Below are 27,018 nucleotides of genomic sequence, written 5' to 3' on the forward strand. Positions count from 1 at the left end.
TACTGTCTATACACACCATCCTATTATAACTACTGTCTATACATACCATCCTGTATAAATTCTGTCTATAAACACCATTATATATAACTGCTGTCTATATACACCATCCTATATAACTACTGTCTATACACACCACCCTGTATAACTACTGTCTATACACGCCATCTTATATAACTTCTGTCTATATACACCATCCTATATAACTACTGTCTATAGACACCATTCTATATAACTACTGTCTATACTGTCTATACACACCATCCTATATAACTTCTGTCTATACTGTCTATACACACCATCCTATATAACTTCTGTCTATACTGTCTATACACACCATCCTATATAACGTCTGTCTATACTGTCTATATACACCATCCTATATAACTTCTGTCTATACTGTCTATTCACACCATCCCATATAACTACTGTCTATACTCACCATCCTATAAAACTACTGTCTATACACACCATCCTATATAACTACTGTCTATACACACCATCCTGTATAACTACTGTCTATACACACCATCCCATATAACTACTCTCTATATACACCATCCTATATAACTACTGTCTATACTGTCTATACACACCATCCCATGTAACTACTGTCTATACTGTCTATACACACCATCCTATATAACTTCTGTCTATACTGTCTATAAACACCATCCCATATAACTACTGTCTATACTGTCTATACACACTATCCTATATAACTACTGTCTATACACACCATCCCATATAACTACTGTATATACACACCATCCTATATAACTACTGTCTATACACACCATCCCATATAACTTCTGTCTATACACACCATCCCATATAACTACTGTCTATACACACCATCCCATATAACTTCTGTCTATACTGTCTATACACACCATTCTATATAACTTCTGTCTATACTGTCTATACACACCATCCTATATAACTTCTGTCTATACTGTCTATACACACCATTCTATATAACTTCTGTCTATACTGTCTATACACACCATCCTATATAACTTCTGTCTATACTGTCTATATACACCATCCTATATAACTTCTGTCTATACTGTCTATACACACCATCCTATATAACTACTGTCTATACACACCATCCTATATAACTTCTGTCTATACTGTCTATATACAACATCTATATAACTTCTGTCTATACTGTCTATATACTCCATCCTATATAACTTCTGTCTATACACACCATCCTATATAACTACTGTCTATACACACCATCCTATAAAACTACTGTCTATACACACCATCCTATATAACTACTGTCTATACACACCATCCTATATAACCTATGTCTATACACACCATCCTATATAACTACTGTCTATACACACCATTCTATATAACTACTGTCTATATACACCATTCTATATAACTACTGTCTATATACACCATCCTATATAACTGCTGTCTATACTGTCTATACACACCATCTTATAATAACTACTGTCTATACACACCATCCTACATAACTACTGTCTATACAAACCATCCTATATAACTACTGTCTATACACACCATCCTATATAACTACTGTCTATACACACCATCCTATATAACCTATGTCTATACACACCATCCTATATAACTACTGTCTATACACACCATCCTATATAACTACTGTCTATACACACCATCCTGTATAACATCTGTCTATACTGTCTATACACACCATCCTATATAACTTCTGTCTATACACACCATCCTATATATCTACTGTCTATACACAACATCTTATATAACTTCTGTCTATACACACCATCCTATATAACTACTGTCTATACACACCATCCTATATAACTTCTGTCTATACTGTCTATACACACCATCATATATAACTTCTGTCTATACTGTCTATACACACCATCCTATATAACTACTGTCTATACTGTCTATATACACCATCCTATATAACTTCTGTCTATACACAACATCCTATATATATACTGTCTATACACACCATCCCATATAACATCTGTCTATACACACCATCCTATATAACTACTGTCTATACACACCATCCTATATAACTACTGTCTATACACACCATCCTATATAACTACTGTCTATACACAACATCCTATATAACTACTGTCTATACACACCATCCCATATAACTTCTGTCTATACACACCATCCTATATAACTACTGTCTATACACACCATCCTATATAACTACTGTCTATACACACCATCCTATATAACTTCTGTCTATACACACCATCCCATATAACTTCTGTCTATACACACCATCCTATATAACTACTGTCTATACACACCATCCTATATAACTACTGTCTATACACACCATCCTATATAACTTCTGTCTATACACACCATCCTATATAACTTCTGTCTATACACACCATCCCATATAACTACTGTCTATATACACCACCCTATATAACTACTGTCTATACACACCATCCTATATAACTTCTGTCTATATACACCCTCCTATATAACTTCTGTCTATACACACCATCCTATATAACTACTGTCTATACACACCATCCTATATAACTACTGTCTATACACACCATCCTATATAACTTCTGTCTATACACACCATCCCATATAACTTCTGTCTATACACACCATCCTATATAACTTCTGTCTATACACACCATCCTATATAACTTCTGTCTATACACACCATCCTATATAACTTCTGTCTATACACACCATCCTATATAACTACTGTCTATACACACCATCCCATATAACTACTGTCTATATACACCACCCTATATAACTACTGTCTATACACACCATCCTATATAACTTCTGTCTATACACACCATCCTATATATCTACTGTCTATACACACCATCTTATATAACTTCTGTCTATACACACCATCCTATATAACTACTGTCTATACACACCATCCTATATAACTTCTGTCTATACTGTCTATACACACCATCCTATATAACTTCTGTCTATACTGTCTATACACACCATCCTATATAACTACTGTCTATACTGTCTATATACACCATCCTATATAACTTCTGTCTATACACAACATCCTATATATATACTGTCTATACACACCATCCCATATAACATCTGTCTATACACACCATCCTATATAACTACTGTCTATACACACCAGCCTATATAACTACTGTCTATACACACCATCCTATATAACTACTGTCTATACACACCATCCTATATAACTACTGTCTATACACAACATCCTATATAACTACTGTCTATACACACCATCCCATATAACTTCTGTCTATACACACCATCCTATATAACTACTGTCTATACACACCATCCTATATAACTACTGTCTATACACACCATCCTATATAACTTCTGTCTATACACACCATCCCATATAACTTCTGTCTATACACACCATCCTATATAACTACTGTCTATTCACACCATCCTATATAACTACTGTCTATACACACCATCCTATATAACTTCTGTCTATACACACCATCCTATATAACTTCTGTCTATACACACCATCCCATATAACTACTGTCTATATACACCACCCTATATAACTACTGTCTATACACACCATCCTATATAACTTCTGTCTATATACACCCTCCTATATAACTTCTGTCTATACACACCATCCTATATAACTACTGTCTATACACACCATCCTATATAACTACTGTCTATACACACCATCCTATATAACTTCTGTCTATACACACCATCCCATATAACTTCTGTCTATACACACCATCCTATATAACTTCTGTCTATACACACCATCCTATATAACTTCTGTCTATACACACCATCCTATATAACTTCTGTCTATACACACCATCCTATATAACTACTGTCTATACACACCATCCCATATAACTACTGTCTATATACACCACCCTATATAACTACTGTCTATACACACCATCCTATATAACTTCTGTCTATACACACCATCCTATATATCTACTGTCTATACACACCATCTTATATAACTTCTGTCTATACACACCATCCTATATAACTACTGTCTATACACACCATCCTATATAACTTCTGTCTATACTGTCTATACACACCATCCTATATAACTTCTGTCTATACTGTCTATACACACCATCCTATATAACTACTGTCTATACTGTCTATATACACCATCCTATATAACTTCTGTCTATACACAACATCCTATATATATACTGTCTATACACACCATCCCATATAACATCTGTCTATACACACCATCCTATATAACTACTGTCTATACACACCAGCCTATATAACTACTGTCTATACACACCATCCTATATAACTACTGTCTATACACAACATCCTATATAACTACTGTCTATACACACCATCCCATATAACTTCTGTCTATACACACCATCCTATATAACTACTGTCTATACACACCATCCTATATAACTACTGTCTATACACACCATCCTATATAACTTCTGTCTATACACACCATCCCATATAACTTCTGTCTATACACACCATCCTATATAACTACTGTCTATACACACCATCCTATATAACTACTGTCTATACACACCATCCTATATAACTTCTGTCTATACACACCATCCTATATAACTTCTGTCTATACACACCATCCCATATAACTACTGTCTATATACACCACCCTATATAACTACTGTCTATACACACCATCCTATATAACTTCTGTCTATATACACCCTCCTATATAACTTCTGTCTATACACACCATCCTATATAACTACTGTCTATACACACCATCCTATATAACTACTGTCTATACACACCATCCTATATAACTTCTGTCTATACACACCATCCCATATAACTTCTGTCTATACACACCATCCTATATAACTACTGTCTATACACACCATCCTATATAACTACTGTCTATACACACCATCCTATATAACTTCTGTCTATACACACCATCCTATATAACTACTGTCTATACACACCATCCCATATAACTACTGTCTATATACACCACCCTATATAACTACTGTCTATACACACCATCCTATATAACTTCTGTCTATATACACCCTCCTATATAACTACTGTCTATACACACCATCCTATATAACTTCTGTCTATACACACCATCCTATATAACTACTGTCTATACACACCATCCTATATAACTACTGTCTATACACACCATCCTATATAACTTCTGTCTATACACACCATCCTATATAACTTCTGTCTATACACACCATCCTATATAACTACTGTCTATACACACCATCCTATATAACTTCTGTCTATACACACCATCCTATATAACTACTGTCTATACACACCATCCTATATAACTTCTGTCTATACACACCATCCTATATAACTTCTGTCTATACACACCATCCTATATATCTACTGTCTATACACACCATCTTATATAACTTCTGTCTATACACACCATCCTATATAACTACTGTCTATACACACCATCCTATATAACTTCTGTCTATACTGTCTATACACACCATCCTATATAACTTCTGTCTATACTGTCTATACACACCATCCTATATAACTACTGTCTATACTGTCTATATACACCATCCTATATAACTTCTGTCTATACACAACATCCTATATATATACTGTCTATACACACCATCCCATATAACATCTGTCTATACACACCATCCTATATAACTACTGTCTATACACACCATCCTATATAACTACTGTCTATACACACCATCCTATATAACTACTGTCTATACACAACATCCTATATAACTACTGTCTATACACACCATCCCATATAACTTCTGTCTATACACACCATCCTATATAACTACTGTCTATACACACCATCCTATATAACTACTGTCTATACACACCATCCTATATAACTTCTGTCTATACACACCATCCCATATAACTTCTGTCTATACACACCATCCTATATAACTACTGTCTATACACACCATCCTATATAACTACTGTCTATACACACCATCCTATATAACTTCTGTCTATACACACCATCCTATATAACTTCTGTCTATACACACCATCCCATATAACTACTGTCTATATACACCACCCTATATAACTACTGTCTATACACACCATCCTATATAACTTCTGTCTATATACACCCTCCTATATAACTTCTGTCTATACACACCATCCTATATAACTACTGTCTATACACACCATCCTATATAACTACTGTCTATACACACCATCCTATATAACTTCTGTCTATACACACCATCCCATATAACTTCTGTCTATACACACCATCCTATATAACTACTGTCTATACACACCATCCTATATAACTACTGTCTATACACACCATCCTATATAACTTCTGTCTATACACACCATCCTATATAACTACTGTCTATACACACCATCCCATATAACTACTGTCTATATACACCACCCTATATAACTACTGTCTATACACACCATCCTATATAACTTCTGTCTATATACACCCTCCTATATAACTACTGTCTATACACACCATCCTATATAACTTCTGTCTATACACACCATCCTATATAACTACTGTCTATACACACCATCCTATATAACTACTGTCTATACACACCATCCTATATAACTTCTGTCTATACACACCATCCTATATAACTTCTGTCTATACACACCATCCTATATAACTACTGTCTATACACACCATCCTATATAACTTCTGTCTATACACACCATCCTATATAACTACTGTCTATATACACCATCCTATATAACTTCTGTCTATACACACCATCCTATATAACTACTGTCTATACACACCATCCTATATAACTACTGTCTATACACACCATCCTATATAACTTCTGTCTATACACACCATCCTATATAACTACTGTCTATACACACCATCCTATATAACTACTGTCTATACACACCATCCTATATAACTACTGTCTATACACACCATCCTATATAACTACTGTCTATATACACCATCCTATATAACTTCTGTCTATACACACCATCCTATATAACTACTGTCTATACACACCATCCTATATAACTACTGTCTATACACACCATCCTATATAACTACTGTCTATATACACCATCCTATATAACTACTGTCTATATACACCATCCTATATAACTTCTGTCTATACACACCATCCTATATAACTACTGTCTATACACACCATCCTATATAACTACTGTCTATACACACCATCCTATATAACTACTTTCTATATACACCATCCTATATAACTACTGTCTATACACACCATCCTATATAACTACTGTCTATACACACCATCCTATATAACTACTGTCTATAAACACCATCCTATATAACTACTGTCTATACACACCATCCTATATAACTTCTGTCTATATACACCATCCTATATAACTTCTGTCTATACACACCATCCTATATAACTACTGTCTATACACACCATCCTATATAACTACTGTCTATACACGCCATCCTATATAACTACTGTCTATAAACACCATCCTATATAACTACTGTCTATACACACCATCCTATATAACTTCTGTCTATATACACCATCCTATATAACTTCTGTCTATACACACCATCCTATATAACTTCTGTCTATACACACCATCCTATATAACTACTGTCTATACTGTCTATACACACCATCCTATATAACTACTGTCTATACTGTCTATACACACCATCCTATATAACTACTGTCTATACTGTCTATACACACCATCCTATATAACTACTGTCTATATACATCATCCTATATAACTACTGTCTATACACACCATCCTATATAACTTCTGTCTATACACACCATCCTATATAACTACTGTCTATACACACACCATCCTATATAACTACTGTCTATACACACCATCCTATATAACTACTGTCTATAAACACCATCCTATATAACTACTGTCTATACACACCATCCTATATAACTTCTGTCTATATACACCATCCTATATAACTTCTGTCTATACACACCATCCTATATAACTACTGTCTATAAACACCATCCTATATAACTTCTGTCTATACACACCATCCTATATAACTACTGTCTATACTGTCTATACACACCATCCTATATAACTACTGTCTATACTGTCTATACACACCATCCTATATAACTACTGTCTATACTGTCTATACACACCATCCTATATAACTACTGTCTATATACATCATCCTATATAACTACTGTATATACACACCATCCTATATAACTACTGTCTATACACACCATCCTATATAACTACTGTCTATATACATCATCCTATATAACTACTGTCTATACACACCATCCTATATAACTACTGCCTATATACACCATCCTATATAACTACTGTCTATACACACCATCCTATATAACTACTGTCTATACACACCATCCTATATAACTACTGTCTATACACACCATCCTATATAACTACTGTCTATACACACCATCCTATATAACTACTGTCTATACACACCATCCTATATAACTACTGTCTATACACACCATCCTATATAACTACTGTCTATACACACCATCCTATATAACTACTGTCTATACACACCATCCTATATAACTTCTGTCTATATACACCATCCTGTATAATTACTGTCTAATAACTGGCCTACCTGGTTAAATAAAGGTGTTCTCAACTGGCCTACCTGGTTAAATAAAGGTGTTCTCAACTAGCCTACCTGGTTAAATAAAGGTGTTCTCAACTGGCCTACCTGGTTAAATAAAGGTGTTCTCAACTAGCCTACCTGGTTAAATAAAGGTGTTCTCAACTAGCCTACCTGGTTAAATAAAGGTGTTCTCAACTAGCCTACCTGGTTAAATAAAGGTGTTCTCAACTAGCCTACCTGGTTAAATAAAGGTGTTCTCAACTAGCCTACCTGGTTAAATAAAGGTGTTCTCAACTAGCCTACCTGGTTAAATAAAGGTGTTCTCAACTAGCCTACCTGGTTAAATAAAGGTGTTCTCAACTAGCCTACCTGGTTAAATAAAGGTGTTCTCAACTAGCCTACCTGGTTAAATAAAGGTGTTCTCAACTAGCCTACCTGGTTAAATAAAGGTGTTCTCAACTAGCCTACCTGGTTAAATAAAGGTGTTCTCAACTAGCCTACCTGGTTAAATAAAGGTGTTCTCAACTAGCCTACCTGGTTAAATAAAGGTGTTCTCAACTAGCCTACCTGGTTAAATAAAGGTGTTCTCAACTAGCCTACCTGGTTAAATAAAGGTGTTCTCAACTGGCCTACCTGGTTAAATAAAGGTGTTCTCAACTAGCCTACCTGGTTAAATAAAGGTGAAATAAATACAAAATAATAATAAAATAAAGGTGTTTCCACCTCAATTTTTAGCATAATTAATTTTACAGACACAAAAAAAATATTCCAACACATGTCAAACGAACAAAATGTCTGTTAGCATTTATAAAATGGAATCGTCATATCCTGTTTCCATCAGCATGATTTTTTTTTCATGCGTCAGGTAATTCATCAGCATGAAATGGTTGGATGAAAACCTGGTTACACATTGCAGCTTCAACATCTGAGCACTGATGAAAAACAATGGTAATTCAGAAAGTGCAGATGGGGGAGAGAGAGAGAGAGAGAGAGAGAGAGAGAGAGAGAGAGGGAGAATGGGGAGAAAGAGAGAGAATGGGGAGAGAGAGACAGAGAGAATTGAGAGAGTGACAGAGAGAATGGGGAGAGAGAGACAGGGAGAATGGAGGGAGAGAGAGAGACAGAGAGAATGGAGAGAGAGAGACAGAGATAATGGGGAGAGACAGAGAGAATGGAGGGAGAGAGAGAGAGAATGGAGGGAGAGAGAGAGAGAGAATGGAGGGAGAGACAGATAATGGAGAGAGAGAGACAGAGAGAATGGAGAGAGAGAGACAGAGAGAATTGAGAGTGAGAGAGACAGAGAGAATGGAGAGAGAGAGACAGAGAGAATGGAGGGAGAGAGAGATACAGAGAATGGAGAGAGAGAGACAGAGAATTGGAGTGAGAGAGACAGAGAGAATGGAGAGAGAGAGACAGAGAGAATGGAGAGAGAGAGAGAGAATGGAGAGAGAGAGAGAGAGAGAATGGAGGGAGAGAGAGAGAGAGAATGGAGGGAGAGAGAGAGAGAGAGAGAGAATGGAGGGAGAGAGAGATACAGAGAATGGAGAGAAAGAGAGACAGAGAATTGGAGAGAGAGAGACAGAGAGAATGGAGAGAGAGAGACAGAGAGAATGGAGAGAGAGAGAGAGAATGGAGAGAGAGAGACAGAGAGAATGGAGAGAGAGACATATAGAATGGAGAGAGAGACAGAGAATGGAGACAGAGAGAGAAAGAGAGACAGAGATAAATTAAGCGAGAGTGTACACGGTCCACTCAGAAACAAATGGTGTACTGTAGGGCTCTTCATAGTGAACAGTAACGTTCCCCTTTCATGAATAAAAACAGTGCCTATGTCCAAAATGGCTCCCTATATAGTTACACTACGCCTGACCAGGGCTCATAGTGATCTGATCAAAAGTAGTGCACTATGTAGGGAATAGGGTGCCATTTGGGAATGCATATTTAGAATCCAACAGGACTTTATTAATGTCTAATTAATCATAGCATCGTAGAGAGGGAGATTGATAATAAGCAGAGCAAATTAAATTCATCTTTTTAACACTCCTCCAAGGAGAGAGATTGATTTGGTTAAAATTAGCCTCGGTGTGGGGGGAAATAATGCACCGTAACAACATCATTAACATGACATTCATTGTTGTTCAGCTTTTCAAAAAATATTCACACAAAGTTAAATGTTCATCAATTGGGAATATCAGTCGTATGGGAAGACCAGGAGCAAGAAATGGGCTGCCAGGTAGCCTGGTGGTTAGAGTTTAGGGTAGCTTAGCTAACTGAATTGGATTGAATCCACTGAGCTGACAAGGTGGGAAAAAAGAAATGTGTTGTTCTGAACAAGGCTGTTAACAACACACTGTTTCCAGGCTGTCATTGTCAATAAGAATTTGTTCTTAACTGACCTGCCTAGTTAAATCAAGGGTACAAAATGGCACCCTATGTAGTGCACTACTTTTGATTAAAGGAATTAGGTACCATTTTGTTTTATCCATCTGGTCTATTGGAGTCATTACACACATAGGGGATGAGAAAATGTCATTCTACGTTGGACTGGACAGGAGAGAGAGGACCATTTCATTCTATGTTGGACTGGCCAGGAGAGAGAGAGAGGACCATTTTATTCTACGTTGGACTGGCCAGGAGAGAGAGGACCATTTCATTCTACGTTGGACTGGCCAGGAGAGAGAGGACCATTTCATTCTACGTTGGACTGGCCAGCAGAGAGAGAGAGGACCATTTCATTCTACGTTGGACTGGCCAGGAGAGAGAGAGAGGACCATTTTATTCTATGTTGGACTGGCCAGGAGAGAGAGAGAGGACCGTTTCCTTCTACGTTGGACTGGCCAGGAGAGAGAGAGGACAATTTCATTGATAGGTAATAGAAGTCTCACACTTCAGGAATTCTGTTTTATACCAGACAATGGTTGAAATAGTATTGGTTTTTCCTTCAGGTACATTAAATATACTCTCAACCAAGTGCAGCTAATGTATTTGAAAGGAAATAAAGAATTTTTTGGATCCCACGCTCGTTCCCTAACATGGAACACTCAAGGTCAGTCTGGTGAACAAGCTAAGCGTCAGTATAGAGACATAGTAGAATCACAATTCAACGGCTCAGACACAAGAGGTATGTGGCAGGGTCTACAGTCAATCACGGATTACAAAAAGAAAACCAGCCCCGTCACGGACCAGGATGTCTTGCTCCCAGACAGACAAAATAACTTTTTTGCCCGCTTTGAGGACAATACAGTGCCACTGACACGGCCCGCAAACAAAACATGCGGACTCTCCTTCACTGCAGCCGAGGTGAGTAAAACATTTAAACGTGTTAACCCTCGCAGGGCTGCAGGCCCAGACGGAATCCCCAGCCGCGCCCTCAGAGCATGCGCAGACCAGCTGGCTGGTGTGTTTACGGACATAGTCAATCAAACCTTATCCCAGTCTACTGTTCCCACATGCTTCAAGAGGGCCACCATTGTTCCTGTTCCCAAGAAAGCTAAGGTAACTGAGCTAAACGACTACCGTCATCATGAAGTTCTTTGAGAGACTAGTCAAGGGCCATATCACCTCCACCCTACCTGACACCCTAGACCCACTCCAATTTGCTTACTGCCCAAATAGGTCAACAGACGATGCAATCTCAACCACACTGCACACTGCCCTAACCCATCTGGACAAGAGGAATACCTATGTGAGAATGCTGTTCATCGACTACAGCTCTGCATTTAACACCATAGTGCCCTCCAAGCTCGTCATCAAGCCCCCAGGTGGTGAGGGTAGGTAACAACATCTCCACCCCGCTGATCCTCAACACTGGGGCCCCACAAGGGTGCGTTCTGAGCCCTCGCCTGTACTCCCTGTTCACCCACGACTGCGTGGCCACGCACGCCTCCAACTCAATCATCAAGTTTGCGGACGACACAACAGTGGTAGGCTTGATTACCAACAACGATGAGACGGCCTCCAGGGAGGAGGTGAGGGCCCTCGGAGTGTGGTGTCAGGAAAATAACCTCACACTCAACGTCAACAAAACTAAGGAGATGATTGTGGACTTCAGGAAACAGCAGAGGGAATATCGATGGAACAGTAGTGGAGAGGGTAGTAAGTTTTAAGTTCCTCGGCGTACACAGCAGCAACGCCTCTTCAACCTCAGGAGGCTGAAGGATTCCGGCTTGTCACCAAAAGCACTCACAAACGTCTACAGATGCACAATCGAGAGCATCCTGTCGGGCTGTATCACCGCCTGGTACGGCAACTGCCCCGCCCACAACCGTAAGGCTTTCCAAAGGGTAGTGAGGTCTGCACAACACATCACCGGGGACAAACTACCTGCCCTCCAGGACACCTACACCACCCGATGTCACAGGATGGCCATAAAGATCATCAAGGACAACAACCACCCGAACCACTGTCTGTTCACCCGGGTATCATCCAGAAGGCGAGGTCAGTACAGGTGCATCAAAGCTGGGACAGAGAGACTGAAAAACAGCTTCTATCTCAAGGCCATCAGACTGTTAAACAGACACCACTAACATTGAGTGGCTGCTGCCAACATACTGACTCAACTCCAGCCACTTTAATAATGGAAATTGATGGAAATTGATGTAAAAATATATCACTAGCCACTTTAAACAATGCTACTTAATGTAATGTTTACATACCCTACATTACTCATCTCATATGTATATACTGTACTCTATACCATCTACTACATCTTGCCTATGCCGTTCTGTACCATCACTCATTCATATATCTTTATGTACATATTCTTTATCCCTTTACACTTGTGTGTATAAGGTAGTAGTTTTGGAATTGTTAGGTTAGATTACTCGTTGGTTATTACTGCATTGTCGGAACTAGAAGCACAAGCATTTCGCTACACTCGCATTAACATCTGCTAACCATGTGTATGTGACAAATCAAATCAAATTTGATTTGATTTGATTATTTACTTATTCATGTGCATTTCCCATCCTTCGTCTCCCGCTCAGTCTTACGAAGATATCAAATCAGATCAGATCGTCTATCCTGGAAGAGAAGAAGAAGAAGACCAGGAACGAGGGAAGAGGAGGAGAGGGAGAGGAGTACACAAGACGTTGTTGGAGTACATTATTTTGCTGTACCTTGGGGACAGTTTTAAAGCGATACTCATTCAACCATGTGAAGAGAAATGACTTGTGTTAATATGGAGAGACACCGGGAGAATATATAGAGACTGAGGAGAGGAAAGTGTTGGCGTACTCCTGTCTGTCGCTGCTAATAACCAACCAACCCTCATGTCCCCATCTGGCTCCTCCTCTCCTCAGGTTTTCAGTACATCGGGGCCTCTTCTCTCTCTCTTCTCCTCAGGTTTTCAGTACATCGTGGTCTCTTCTCTCTCTTTTCTCCTCAGGTTTTCAGTACATCGGGGTCTCTTCTCTCTCTTTTCTCCTCAGGTTTTCAGTACATCGGGGCCTCTTCTCTCTCTCTTCTCCTCAGGTTTTCAGTACATCGTGGTCTCTTCTCTCTCTTTTCTCCTCAGGTTTTCAGTACATCGGGGTCTCTTCTCTCTCTTTTCTCCTCAGGTTTTCAGTACATCGGGGTCTCTTCTCTCTCTCTTCTCCTCAGATTTTCAGTACATCGGGGTCTCTTCTCTCTCTCTTCTCCTCAGGTTTTCAGTACATCGGGGTCTCTTCTCTCTCTCTTCTCCTCAGGTTTTCAGTACATCGTGGTTTCTTCTCTCTCTCTTCTCCTCAGGTTTTCAGCACATCGGGGTCTCTTCTCTCTCTTCTCCTCAGGTTTTCAGTACATCGGGGTCTCTTCTCTCTCTCTTCTCCTCAGGTTTTCAGTACATCGGGGTTTCTTCTCTCTCTCTTCTCCTCAGGTTTTCAGTACATTGGGGTCTCTTCTCTCTCTCTTCTCCCTTCAAACAAACACACACAAACCTCCTGGATAAAATGTATAGTTGCAATAAAAAGTATGTGAACCTTACCTGGATTTCTACATAAATTGATCAAAAAAATGTGATCTAATCTTCCTGTAAATCACAACAACAGACAAACACAGTGTGCTTAATCTAATAACACACACATTATTGTATTTTTCTTTTCTATATTGAATAACTAATTTAAACATTCACAGTGTAGGTTGGAAAAGCATGTGACCCCCTAGGCTAATAACTTTTCAAAAGCTAATTGGAGTCAGGAGTCAGCTAATCTGGAGTCCAATCAATGAGACGAGATCGGAGATTTTGGTTAGAGCTGCCCTGCCCATAAAAAACACTCACAAAATTTGAGTTTGCTATTTACAAGAAGCACTGCCTGATGTGAACCATGCCTCGAAGAAAAGAGATCTTTGAAAACCTAAGATTAAGAATTGTTGACTTGTATAAAGCTGGAAATGGTTACCAAAGTATCTCTAAAAGCCTGATGTTCATCAGTCCACGGTAAGACAAATTGTCTATAAATGGAGAAAGTTCAGCACTGTTGCTACTCTCCCTAGGAGTGGCCTAGTGTCAGCTAAAGACTTACAGAAATCTCTGGAACATGCTGACATCTCTGTTGAAGAGTCTACAATACGTAAAACACTAAACAAGAATGGTGTTCATGGGAGGACACCATGGAAGAAGCCACTGCTGACCAAAAAAACCTTGCTGCACGTCTGAAGTTCGCAAAAGAGCAGCTGGATGTTCCACAGCGCTACTGGCAAAATATCCTGTGGACAGATGAAACTACAGTTGAGAAAAAAAGGCACAGCACACCAACAGCAAAACCTCATCCCAACTGTAAAGTCTGGTGGAGGGAGCATCATGGTTTGGGGCTGCTTTGCTGCCTCAGGGCCTGGACAGCTTGTTATCATCGATGGAAAAAAGAATTGCCATGTTTATCAAGTCATTTTGCAGGAGAATGTAAGGCTACCTGTCCACCAATTTAAGCTCAACAGAAGCTGAACTGAAACAGTTTTGTAAAGAGGAATGGTCCAACATTCCTCCTGACCATTGTGCAGGTCTAATCCGCAACTACAGAAAACATTTGGTTGAGGTTGTTGCTGCCAAAGGAGGGTCAACCAGTTATTAAATCCAAGGGTTCACATACTTTCCCCACCCTGCACTGTGAATGTTTACACAGCGTGTTCAATAAAGACATGAAAATGTATAATTGTTTGTATGTTATTAGTTGAAGCAGACTGTGTTTGTCTGTTGTTGTGACTTAGATGAAGATCAGATTAAATTTGATGACCAATTTATGCAGAAATCCAGGTAATTCCAAAGGGTTCACATACCTGTTTTATTTGCCACTGTAAGTGCATGAGTAAAGTTTTAATAAAAAACGAGAAGGTAATTAGAAAAGTCTATGGAAGGTGTTTGGAAATTTATCAACAACACGCAGGCGGGATTTCATGCATGGAAAGATTCTGTGTAATTGCCTGCTCTTCCCTGATAGAGGTTCGACTTCAATAACAAAAATATTCTCTTTAATGCAAAAAAAGACAAACTACAGACATCCTTCTTGTTCTTCTCTTCTGCCTCCTCCCTTGGCTCTCTCTCTCAGTCACTTTCTCTCTCTCTCTCTGTCGCTTTCTCTCTTTCTCTCTCTCTATCTCGCTCGCTCTCTGTCGCTGTCGCTGTCGCTCTCTCTCTCTCTCTCTCTCTGTCGCTCTTTTTCTCCATCTCTCTCTCTCTCTCTCTGTCTGTCGCTCTTTTTCTCCATCTCTCTCTCTCTCTGTCGCTCTATTTCTCCATCTCTCTCTCTCTCTCTCTCTCTCTCTGTCACTCTATTTCTCCATCTCTCTCTCTCTCTCTCTCTCTCTCTCATTCTAAAGAGTGACTGCTATCATTTTAGATCACTGACAAAGAAAAGGCTTCAGGACAAAATCCTGAAGTATCCCTTTAAAGCCGGTGCTCTTCTGATCTCAAACCCTGGAACCAGGATTGGTCATTTACCTGTATTTTATGAGCTTGCACTAAGGTGGGAAGGATGGCAATATCTGAGATGTTTCCTTAAATTTTTTCTCAAAATTTCAGGCAGCTCTGGTGGGGATATTTAAAACCAACCGAAAGCTGGTCTTAGCAGTAATGTGGTTGGTCATGGATTTTGACAGCATACTCACAGCCTATCCAGCTGTGACACACAGCGCCCATAAGCACATGGAGAGATGTGTTTAAATACAAAGCTTGTATTTAGAATCATTTAAAACTTTTAAAAAATACAAATATTTTTTTCTCAATTTCTTTTCATTTGATTAAAAACCAAACATATACCGCCTCGAATCCTTCTCAACGAAAGCAGTGTGTTGTTGTTGTCCTGCCCAATGCATTCGCCAAATAGTCAAGACTATCAGAAATGATTTGGCTCGTGAGACCATTTTGAAAAACATCTTAATCACCAAAAGCGTTATTAAAATATCATGTTTAGCAACATCCCCTTATCTATCTATGCTAAGCTAATTGTACATTATTTTAGCTCCTGTTATTATTTGGTGTAAAACCCATCTCCATGTATTCCCATCATGGAAATAGTGATGATTCCCATTTAGTTTGATTGAAAAACCAAGACCTTACAGGCTGCTGTTACTATAAAGACATCTGGTTCAACAGCAACGTGTCTGATGTTTTTCTTATCCTGGCCATGCATTAACAAGTAGCAATCCATAACAGGTTTCTACATTTTATTTAACAAGGCAAGTCAGTTAAGAAAAAAATCTTATTTACAATGACGGCCTAGGAACAATGGGTTAACTGCCTTGTTCAGGAGCAGAACAACAGATTTTTACCTTGTCAGCTCAGGGCAACCTTTCGGTTCCTAGTCTAACGCTCTAACCACTAGCCTACCCGCCTCTAACCACTAGGCTACCGGCTGGTTACTAGTCTAACGCTCTAATCACTAGGCTACCTGCTGGTTACTAGTCTAACGCTCTAATCACTAGTCTACCTGCTGGTTACTAGTCTAACGCTCTAATCACTAGTCTACCTGCTGGTTACTAGTCTAACACTCTAATCACTAGGCTACCTGCCTCTATCACTAGGCTACCTGCTGGTTACTAGTCTATCCCTCTAATCACTAATCTGCCTGCCTCTAACCACTAGGCTACCTGCTGGTTACTAGTCTAACACTCTAATCACTAGGCTGCCTGCTGGTTACTAGTCTAACGCTCTAATCACTAGGCTACCTGCTGGTTACTAGTCCAACACTCTAACCACTAGGCTACCTGCTGGTTACTAGTCAAATGTTCTAATCACTTGTCTACCTGCCTCTAACCACTAGGCTACCTGCTGGTTACTAGTCTAACGCTCTAATCACTAGGCTACCTGCCTCTAACCACTAGGATACCTGCTGGTTACTAGTCTAATGCTCTAATCACTAGGCTACCTGCCTCTATCACTAGGCTACCTGCTGGTTACTAGTCTAACCCTCTAATCACTAATCTACCTGCCTCTAACCACTAGGCTACCTGCTGGTTACTAGTCTAACGCTCTAATCACTAGGCTACCTGCTGGTTACTAGTCTAACACTCTAATCACTAGTCTACCTGCCTCTAATCACTAGGCTACCTGCCCAAAAATGGTCTACTGGTGAGGCTTTTACCTTCATGCTTTTGCATCATTCACAGTTCACACAGGCCTACCTGTAGCTAATCCTTCATCATTCACAGTTCACACAGGCCTACCTGCAGCTAATCCTCCATCATTCACAGTTCACACAGGCCTACCTGTAGTGAATCCTCCATCATTCACAGTTCACACAGGCCTACCTGTAGTGAATCCTCCATCATTCACAGTTCACACAGGCCTACCTGTAGTGAATCCTCCATCATTCACAGTTCACACAGGCCTACCTGTAGTGAATCCTCCATCATTCACAGTTCACACAGGCCTACCTGTAGTGAATCCTCCATCATTCACAGTTCACACAAGCCTACCTGTAGTGAATCCTCCATCATTCACAGTTCACACAGGCCTACCTGTAGTGAATCCTCCATCATTCACAGTTCACACAGGCCTACCTGTAGCTAATCCTCCATCATTCACAGTTCACACAGGCCTACCTGTAGTGAATCCTCCATCATTCACAGTTCACACAGGCCTACCTGTAGTGAATCCTCCATCATTCACAGTTCACACAGGCCTACCTGCAGTGCACAGGCTACTCCATTCAGCATGTATCCATCCCCATTTTCAAAGAGGAGCCTCATGTTCAGTTACCAAAGACAGGTCACTACTCCGCAGGAGAACCATTTTGAATATTTTAAAAAATGAAATGTGTTTTTTGGCAGAATGTCTTCTCGAACATGTGAACTATCATGTTTCTTAATAATAAACGTGTACGCCATCTGTAAATACGAATAAAATTGTTAAATTGCGAGCCTAGTTGGTTAAACCATTGCTCTAGGTTTGTTAAAATGAAACAGTCTGTCTCTCTCTGTCTCTCTCTGTCTGTCTCTCTCTGTCTCTCTCTGTCTGTCTGTCTCTCTCTTTCTCTCTCTGTTCTTCGCTATTCTCTTCCTCACTTTCACCCCCCCCCCCCTCTCAAACATACAATCTTTGACCACTTTTCAGTAAGTTGACTCTTCTCCTATCTGTGAGTCATGAGAAGCACTTGAAGCAGTGTGCTGTATGTATGAATGAGAAGGTCACAGTAAATAGCAGTGTAATCATCCAGGCCGGAGATTGCTTGTCTGTTTGTCTGACTGTCAAGCGACCCAACATGGCTCACGCAGGGGAAGTAAATACCACTCTGTTGGGGAGAGGAACATGCTTAGACACACACACACACACACACACACACACACACACACACACACACACACACACACACACACACACACACACACACACACACACACACACACACACACACACACACACACACACACACACACAGTTGTACATTAAAGTGGTATAACACTACCACACCCAGCCGAATACCCAGATACCCCGGCTACCAGAGATTGCTGGGTAGGAGATCGCTGCAGGGGCTCGGTATATTTATGTCTCGACTCCCGGGCTTCATATTCTTTTATATTTTGTTCAGGTGCTTCAGTGATCTGGGCCAAATATCGGTATGTGAAATACTGCCAATACAGGATGATTGGAGGAGATGTTGCCAACTTCCCAGGATGATCGGTACAGAGACATGTTGCCAACTCCCAAAGGATGATCGGTAGAGAAAGACATGTTGCCAACTCCCCAGGATGATCGGTAGAGAAAGACACGTTGCCAACTCCCCAGGATGATCGGTAGAGAAAGACATGTTGCCAACTCCCCAGGATGATCGGTAGAGAAAGACACGTTGCCAACTCCCCAGGATGATCGATAGAGAGAGACATGTTGCCAACTCCCCAGGATGATTGATAGAGAGAGACATGTTGCCAACTCCTACAGGATGATCGATAGAGAGAGACATGTTGCCAACTCCCACAGGATGATCGATAGAGGAGATGCTGCCAACTCCCACAGGATGATCGGTAGAGAAAGACATGTTGCCAACTCCCCAGGATGATCGGTAGAGAAAGACACGTTGCCAACTCCCCAGGATGATCGGTAGAGAAAGACACGTTGCCAACTCCCACAGGATGATCGATAGAGGAGATGCTGCCAATTCCCACAGGATGATTGATAGAGAGAGACATGTTGCCAACTCCCCAGGATGATCGGTAGAGAAAGACACGTTGCCAACTCCCACAGGATGATCAATAGAGGAGATGCTGCCAACTCCCACAGGATGATCGATAGAGGAGATGCTGCCAACTCCCACAGGATGATCAGTAGAGGAGATGCTGCCAACTCCCCAGGATGATCGGTAGAGGAGATGCTGCCAACTCCCCAGGATGATCAATAGAGGAGATGCTGCCAACTCCCACAGGATCATCGGTAGAGGAGATGCTGCCAACTCCCCAGGATGATCGATAGAGGAGATGCTGCCAACTCCCCAGGATGATCAATAGAGGAGATGCTGCCAACTCCCCAGGATGATCAATAGAGGAGATGCTGCCAACTCCCCAGGATGATCGGTAGAGGAGATGCTGCCAACTCCCCAGAATGATCGATAGAGGAGATGCTGCCAACTCCCCAGGATGATCGGTAGAGAAGATGCTGCCAACTCCCCAGAATGATCGGTTGAGAAAGACACATTGCCAACTCTCCAGAATGATCGATAGAGGAGATGCTGCCAACTCCCCAGGATGATCGGTAGAGGAGATGCTGCCAACTCCCACAGGATGATCGGTAGAGAAAGACATGTTGCCAACTCTCAGGAATGATCGATAGAGGAGATGCTGCCAACTCCCCAGGATGATCGGTAGAGGAGATGCTGCCAACTCCCCAGGATGATCGGTAGAGGAGATGCTGCCAACTCCCCAGGATGATCGGTAGAGGAGATGCTGCCAACTCCCCAGGATGATCGGTAGAGGAGATGCTGCCAACTCCCCAGGATGATCGGTAGAGGAGATGCTGCCAACTCCCCAGGATGATCGGTAGAGGAGATGCTGCCAACTCCCCAGGATGATCGATAGAGGAGATGCTGCCAACTCCCCAGGATGATCAATAGAGGAGATGCTGCCAACTCCCCAGGATGATCGGTAGAGGAGATGCTGCCAACTCCCCAGGATGATCGGTAGAGGAGATGCTGCCAACTCCCACCGGATGATCGGTAGAGAAAGACATGTTGCCAACTCTCCAGGATGATCGGTAGAGAAAGACATGTTGCCAACTCCCCAGGATGATCGACAGAGGAGATGCTGCCAACTCCCACAGGATGATCGGTAGAGAAAGACATGTTGCCAACTCTCCAGGATGATCGATAGAGGAGATGCTGCCAACTCCCACAGGATGATCGGTAGAGGAGATGCTGCCAACTCCCACAGGATGATCGATAGAGGAGATGCTGCCAACTCCCCAGGATGATCGGTAGAGGAGATGCTGCCAACTCCCCAGAATGATTGATAGAGGAGATGCTGCCAACTCCCCAGGATGATCGATAGAGGAGATGCTGCCAACTCCCCAGGATGATCGATAGAGGAGATGCTGCCAACTCCCCAGGATGATCGGTAGAGGAGATGCTGCCAATGTAGGAGAATTTAACACAATAGATCTGGTAAAAGATAATACAAGAAAAAAACACGCGTTTTCAATTATTATTATTTTTTATCGTCTTTTAAATGCAAGAGAAAGGCCATAATTAAATTCAGGCGCAATTTAGATTCTGGCCACTAGATGGCAGCAATGTATGCTAGGTTGCATTGATCCAGTGAAGCATTGCAATACTGGACAATATTTTGTATCAAGTCTGCCCAAATGTGCCGATTTGGTCAATTGATACATTTTCAAGTACGTAACTATAAAGAACGTACAAAAATTATATGGTAATACAAAATGTAAATTTACACACTCCCAGGAATGTCATACATGATGAATCATTAGCTTTTACACTAACTATCACACATCTAGATGGCCGGGTGGGGTGGGTGTGGAGCCAGAGACATTAGTGGGGTCGAACTGTAGAACCCAGTTCCTACATTTAGATATAAAAATTGATTTTATCAAGCAAAGCTACACTACATTTTATCTCTAGGACCCTCAGGATGACAAATCAGAGCAAGATCACTGAATGTAAGTACATTATTTACCTTCAGAGGTGAATGTATCAAACCAGTTGCTGTGATCAAAGTTTTTTTGTTGTTGCGCATTATCCTCAAACAACAGCATTTCTTTCCCGCAACACCTACCGTAAATTGGACAGTGCAGTTAGATTAACAATCATTTTATATTTCTGCCCATATAAGACATGTCTATGTCCTGGAAAGTTTGCTGTTACTTACAACGTCATGCTAATCACATTAGCGCACGTTAGCTCAATCGTCCCGGTATAGTGACACCGATCCCGTAGAGTTCAATAAATGTCTAAAGGCCTAATACAGGGAAACAGGGGGGACTAGCTCTATTATAAACTACAGGAAATGCAATGGAACAGAGCTTCTCACGTGAAAGAGTGTCACGAGCTCATGGCATTCTGGCAGTCCTCTGACTCATTCCCCTCTCATTTGCCCCCCACTTCACAGTAGAAGCATCAAACAAGGTTCTAAAGACTGTTGAAATCTAGTGGAAGCCTTAGGAAGTGCAACATGACCAATATCCCACTGTATTTTCAATAAGGGCTGAGTTGAAAAAACGACCAACCTCAGATTTCCCAACTTCCTGGTTGTAGAGAGACGTTTAGCAGACACTCTCATCCGGTTACTGGAGCCACACTTTCTGAGACCACTCTTGCTGTTTTAATGGGATTTATCTCCACATTTTAGACAGATCATCTAGGATCTTTCTAGTGATTGGTCATCATCAATGTCACATGTTCTGCAATAATGTGTTCCATTGCTGTGGTCTTATTTATGTCAGAGGAGAACTAAGCAGGCCAATTAGAATGGCTGTAACCGACTGTGCCAAATGACACCCTATTCCCTATATAGTGCACTACTTTTGACCTGAGTCCTTCCGGCTCTGTTGAAAAGTAGTGCACTGTATAAGGAATAGGGTGCGGGCTAATGCTTCGATCTCACCGACAGCGTCGTTGCATTTTGGAACACCAGAATGACATTAATTTCCAATGAAACGCAACGTTTTCCTTGCAGCATTGCATTGCAGAGGCAGTTGCAGTGCGTTCCGTGTGGTGCGTACGTTGGATTTATCGAACGTACATGTCAAACTGTATGCGTAGGCGACATGACAGAAATGGTCGCAGAAGGTGAATGGTTAACTTTTCTTGCATACATATCCCGATCAAATCAAATCAAATCCAATTTTATTTGTCACATACACATGCTTAGCAGATGTTAATGGTCACATACACATGCTTAGCAGATGTTAATGGTCACATACACATGCTTAGCAGATGTTAATGCGAGCGTAGCGAAATGCTTGTGCTTCTAGTTCCGACAATGCAGTAATAACCAACGAGTGATCTAGCTAACAATTCCAAAACTACTATCTTATAGACACAAGTGTAAGGGGATAAAGAATATGTACATAAAGATATATGAATGAGTGATGGTACAGAGCGGCATAGGCAAGATACAGTAGATGATATCGAGTACAGTATATACATATGAGATGAGTATGTAAACAAAGTGGCATAGTTAAAGTGGCTAGTGATACATGTATTACATAAGGATGCAGTAGATGATATAGAGTACAGTATATACGTATACATATGAGATGAATAATGTAGGGTATGTAAACATTATATTAGGTAGCATTGTTTAAAGTGGCTAGTGATATATTTTACATAAATTCCCATCAATTCCCATTATTAAAGTGGCTGGAGTTGAGTCAGTGTGTTGGCAGCAGCCACTCAATGTTAGTGGTGGCTGTTTAACAGTCTGATGGCCTTGAGATAGAAGCTGTTTTTCAGTCTCTCGGTCCCAGCTTTGATGCACCTGTACTGACCTCGCCTTCTGGATGATAGCGGGGTGAACAGGCAGTGGCTCGGGTGGTTGCTGTCCTTGATGATCTTTATGGCCTTCCTGTGACATCGGGTGGTGTAGGTGTCGTGGAGGGCAGGTATTTTGCCCCCGGTGATGCGTTGTGCAGACCTCACTACCCTCTGGAGAGCCTTACGGTTGTGGGCGGAGCAGTTGCCGTACCAGGCGGTGATACAGCCCGACAGGATGCTCTCGAATGTGCATCTGTAGAAGTTTGTGAGTGCTTTTGGTGACAAGCCGAATTTCTTCAGCCTCCCTAGGTTGAAGAGGCGCTGCTGCGCCTTCTTCACGATGCTGTCTGTGTAGGTGGACCAATTCAGTTTGTCTGTGATGTGTACGCCGAGGAACTTAAAACTTACTACCCTCTCCACTACTGTTCCATCGATGTGGATAGGGGGGTGTTCCCTCTGCTGTTTCCTGAAGTCCACAATCATCTCCTTAGTTTTGTTGACGTTGAGTGTGAGGTTATTTTCCTGACACCACACTCCGAGGGCCCTCACCTCCTCCCTGTAGGCCGTATCGTCGTTGTTGGTAGTCAAGCCTACCACTGTTGTGTCGTCCGCAAACTTGATGATTGAGTTTGAGGCGTGCGTGGCCACGCAGTTGTGGGTGAACAGGGAGTACAGGAGAGGGCTCAGAACGCACCCTTGTGGGGCCCCAGTGTTGAGAATCAGCGGGGTGTAGATGTTGTTGCCTACCCTCACCACCTGGGGGCGGCCTGTCAGGAAGTCCAGTACCCAGTTGCACAGGGCGGGGTCGAGACCCAGGGTCTCGAGCTCGATGACGAGCTTGGAGGGCACTATGTTGTTAAATGCCGAGCTGTAGTCGACGAACAGCATTCTCACATAGGTATTCCTCTTGTCCAGATGGGTTAGGGCAGTGTGCAGTGTGGTTGAGATTGCATCGTCTGTGGACCTATTTGGGCGGTAAGCAAATTGGAGTGGGTCTAGGGTGTCAGGTAGGGTGGAGGTGATATGGTCCTTGACTAGTCTCTCAAAGCACTTCATGATGACGGAAGTGAGTGCTACGGGGCGGTAGTCGTTTAGCTCAGTTACCTTAGCTTTCTTGGGAACAGGAACAATGGTGGCCCTCTTGAAGCATGTGGGAACAACAGACTGGGATAGGGATTGATTGAATATGTCCGTAAACACACCAGCCAGCTGGTCTGCGCATGCTCTGAGGGCGCGGCTGGGGATGCCGTCTGGGCCTGCAGCCCTGCGAGGGTTGACACTTTAAATGTTTTCCTCACGTCGGCTGCAGTGAAGGAGAGTCCGCATGTTTTAGTTGCGGGCAGTGTCAGTGGCACTGTATTGTCCTCAAAGCGGGCAAAAAAGTTATTTAGTCTGCCTGGGAGCAAGACATCCTGGTCCGTGACAGTGCTGGTTTTCTTTTTGTAATCCGTGATTGACTGTAGACCATGCCACATACCTCTTGTGTCTGTGAATTGAGATTCTACTTTGTCTCTATACTGACGCTTAGCTTGTTTGATTGCCTTGCGGAGGGAATAGTTACACTGTTTGTATTCGTTCATGTTTCCAGTCACCTTGCCCTGATTAAAAGCAGTGGTTCGCGCTTTCAGTTTCACGCGAATGCTGCCATCAATCCACGGTTTCTGGTTTGGGAATGTTTTAATCGTTGCTATGGGAACGACATCTTCAATGCACGTTCTAATGAACTCGCACACCCAATCAGCGTATTCGTCAATGTTGTCGTCTGACGCAATACGGAACATATCCCAGTCCACGTGATGGAAGCAGTCTTGGAGTGTGGAATCAGATTGGTTGGACCAGCGTTGAACAGACCTCAGCGCGGGAGCTTCTTGTTTTAGTTTCTGTCTGATAATGCTGCATACAGGTAGTGTAGGGAGGTGGCAGGTATCCTAGTGGTTAGAGTACTGGGCCAGTAACCAAAAGGTTGCTGGATCAAATCCCCGAGCTGACAAAAGTAGGAAACTGTTGATGATGACAGCCCACTCCCCCCGCACCTCTCTGATTCATAGGTTTGGGTTAAATGTGGAAGATACATTTAGTTGTACAACTGACGAGGTATCCCACTTTCCATTATTATTTTGCGCAACGACACATGAGAATACTGTACTCTAAAGAGGATGTTCTCTAAAGAGGATGTAGTCTAAAGAGGATGTAGTCTAAAGAGGGTGTAGTTTAAAGAGGATGTAGTCTAAAGAGGATGTAGTCTAAAGAGGGTGTAGTTTAAAGAGGATGTAGTTTAAAGAGGATGTAGTTTAAAGAGGATGTAGTCTATAGAGGATGTAGTTTTAAAATGATGTAGTTTAAAGAGGATGTAGTTTAAAGAGGATGTACACATTGTTCTCAACACTAACAAGGTGTCACTAACCTTTACAAGGTTAATACATTCACAACGAGTAAGACAACTGCATTTCCCTGCAGGAGCACTGACTGTGTGTGTGTGTGTGTGTGTGTGTGTGTGTGTGTGTGTGTGTGTGTGTGTGTGTGTGTGTGTGTGTGTGTGTGTGTGTGTGTGTGTGTGTGTGTGTGTGTGTGTGTGTGTGTGTGTGTGCGTGTGTGTGTGATAGAATAGGGTGATGAGGAAATCATGATGAGGAGTGGAACCCAAATGACTGTGAGGTCATTAAAGGCCTAAACCCAAATGACTGTGAGGTCATTAAAGGCCTAAACCCAAATGACTGTGAGGTCATTAAAGGCCTAAACCCAAATGACTGTGAGGTCATTAAAGGCCTAAACCCAAATGACTGTCAGGTCATTAAAGGCCTAAACCCAAATGACTGTGAGGTCATTAAAGGCCTAAACCCAAATGACTGTGAGGTCATTAAGGCCTAAACCCAAATGACTGTGAGGTCATTAAAGGCCTAAACCCAAATGACTGTGAGGTCATTAAAGGCCTAACTAGACAGACAATCTTTCCCCTCAGTTCTCTGGAAACAACCTGTTTATCGGTTCAGCTTTGTTCTGCACCAG

The sequence above is a fragment of the Oncorhynchus kisutch genome, linkage group LG19, assembly GCF_002021735.2.
Source record: "Oncorhynchus kisutch isolate 150728-3 linkage group LG19, Okis_V2, whole genome shotgun sequence".
Taxonomy (NCBI): Eukaryota; Metazoa; Chordata; class Actinopteri; order Salmoniformes; family Salmonidae; genus Oncorhynchus; species Oncorhynchus kisutch.